The sequence below is a fragment of the Heterodontus francisci genome, unplaced genomic scaffold (genome assembly GCF_036365525.1).
Source record: "Heterodontus francisci isolate sHetFra1 unplaced genomic scaffold, sHetFra1.hap1 HAP1_SCAFFOLD_519, whole genome shotgun sequence".
In the NCBI taxonomy this organism is placed as follows: Eukaryota; Metazoa; Chordata; class Chondrichthyes; order Heterodontiformes; family Heterodontidae; genus Heterodontus; species Heterodontus francisci.
In genome coordinates this window covers 822002-824641 of record NW_027140454.1, presented here as the reverse complement: position 1 = coordinate 824641, position 2640 = coordinate 822002, and positions in this window count along the sequence as shown.

The following is a 2640-nucleotide window of genomic DNA, read 5'->3' as shown; positions in this document are numbered from 1 at the left end:
ACAAAGTCAGAGAAATACAGAAAAAGACCGAAAGTCAGAAACACAGAAAAGACACAGTCAGAAATACAGGAAAGACAAAGTCAGAAATACAGAAAAGACAATGTCAGAAATACAGAAAAGACAAACTCAGAGATATAGAGAAAAGACAAAGTCAGAAAAAAACTGAAAGTCAGAAACACAGAAAAGACAAAGTCAGAAAAAGTCAAAGTCAGAAAAAGACAGAAAGTCAGAAGTAGTGAAAAGACAAAGTCAGAAATACAGTAGAAAGAAATTCAGAGGAATAGAGAAAAGGCCGAAAGAGACACAGAAAAAGAGGGAAAAAAGTGGATGGAAAGAACTGAGACACAAAGATATTGCAGGCAGCAAAGAGACAGACCGGAAACCAGTGAGAAAGGCACACAGAGAATCACAGAGAGATTGAGAGAGAGAAGGACAAAGAAATCCATTGAGACAGAAAGACACACAATCATTCAGAGAGAAACAGAGAGAGAGACAAACACAAAGTGAGAGAGGGAGAGATGGAGTAACACAGAGGGAGAGAGAACCAGAGAGAGAGAAAAAAAACAGAGAGAGAGAGAGAGAGAAACAGAGAGAGAGAAACACAGAGCGAGAATCGAGAGAGAGAGAAACAAACAGACAGAGAAACACACAGACAGAGAGAGAGAGAGAGATTGAGAAACAGAGAGAGAGAAACACACAGAGAGAAACACACAGAGATTGAGAGAGAAAGAGAAACACACAGACAGAGAAACAGGGAGAGCGAGAAACACAGACACATAAACAGAGAGAGAGAGAGAGACATTGAGGAACAGAGAGGGAGAAACAGAGAGAGAAACAGAGAGAACTAGACACAGAGAGATTGAAAAAGAGATTGAAAGAGAGAGATTGAGTCAAAAGGAGAGAGAAAGGCAGAGAGGGACAAGAAAGATGTCTACTCACCATCCCACACGGTCTCCGCTCCATCATTGGACTCTGACACCTTGCCTCCATCAGCTCATCCATGGGCAAAGGATCCTGGAGAGGGAGATTGGGGTGGGAATTGGAGACAAGGGTCAGGACTGGGACAGAGAGAGCGGGGGATTCAGACTGGAATCTCTCACACACACACACACACACACACACACACACACTGTAATCAGCTTGCAATTCACCTGGGCACAGAGACACAGAGACTGAGATACAGAATCTCATCTTCACAAACCAGCCGCATGGAAAGAAAGAATGGAGGCTGATGTTGTCCTAATATATCCCAGAACCTGTCACTCAAAACACACAGTCCACCCCAAATACAGCTCACCCAACCAGCTCTCACCTTCCTTCATCTGGACACTGCCTCCCAGGTATGGGACAGTGCAAGGTGAGTCTCTGTGTAAACAGGGAATGGGGGAGAGAGGGATATTCCAGCCATATCCCAAATGGACCATTCCAGACAGAAACCTATCTGTCTGTCTCTCTCTCTCCCTCCCCCAAAAACCTAATTAACAGAACAGAAAAATTGATGTCATATAAAACATGGAGAGGCTGGTTTGGATAATGGCCTTTTAACACTAATTGTATTAAATGTCTTCCACTATTCACCTCCAGTTAACAGAAAGTTCAGAAAATGACTGAAAATGTCTCACTGCAGTTACCTTGAAATTCTGGCAATGAGTTCTTGCTGGAGAGGCCTGTTTGACTGCAGTACAAACAGGCAGTTTTTATTCAGATTTTCAATTCCACTCTGTCTCAAACTAAACTCGAGCCCGGTTAATGATGCAGCCAAGAGAACTTTAACAACTGGTGACATTTCATACAATTCTCACCCATATTTACAGTTATATTTCTCAATGATACTTTGCACATTTTTTGCTGCTGCTGTATTTATGCATTAGGCTGTAATCAATTAAAATTACCTTCTTAATATTTACCAGTTTAATGTTACAAGGGTTTAGAAAGCTGGGAAATGGACATTTAACACAAATTGTATTAAAGATATTCCACTTGTCACCTCCAGTTTATAGAAAGCTCAGCGAGAACGACCGCCACATTCTGATAAAAAGTTTTTTGCTGCTGTAATAAAGTGTCACTTGTTTCCATTTGCTTCCTGACTGTTATTTTCCCCTGCTCTCCTGGGGGATTCAGAGGGATTATTGTTCATTTTTTGTCCACATTCAGGAGATTTCAGCTCCTCTGCGGTTGCTGTCCTGGAGAAATTAATTGTATTCATTTCCCGGCGGAGCAGCAGGAGAAGGTAGCGACTCTTCGGTGGGTGAGTGAAGGCATCAGGAGCTGTGTTTTAAAAGTAAGTACTTACTGTTTTACTTACTGTTTTCCTTGTCTTTGAGTTTCTTTTGGCGCCGGAGGAACCGGAAGCTGGTCGGCAGCGAGGACTCCTGGGTAGGTACTTTCCTTAAAGGTGCGGAGCTGAGTAAACCCGAGCCACTACACATGTAGTGTCTCCCACCCATCCTCCTCCTCTAACTTAATAATAAGACCCTTTTTACCCTCCTCCTCTAACCAAAAAGGACTGAGCAGGTAAGCTATTTACTGTTTTTGTTAATATCTATAGTTGTACTTAACTAAGGGGTAATTGAATAAAAGAAATGGCAGCCAGTGTAGTGTATTGCTCCTCCTGCAGAATGTTCGAGGTGAGGGAAACCT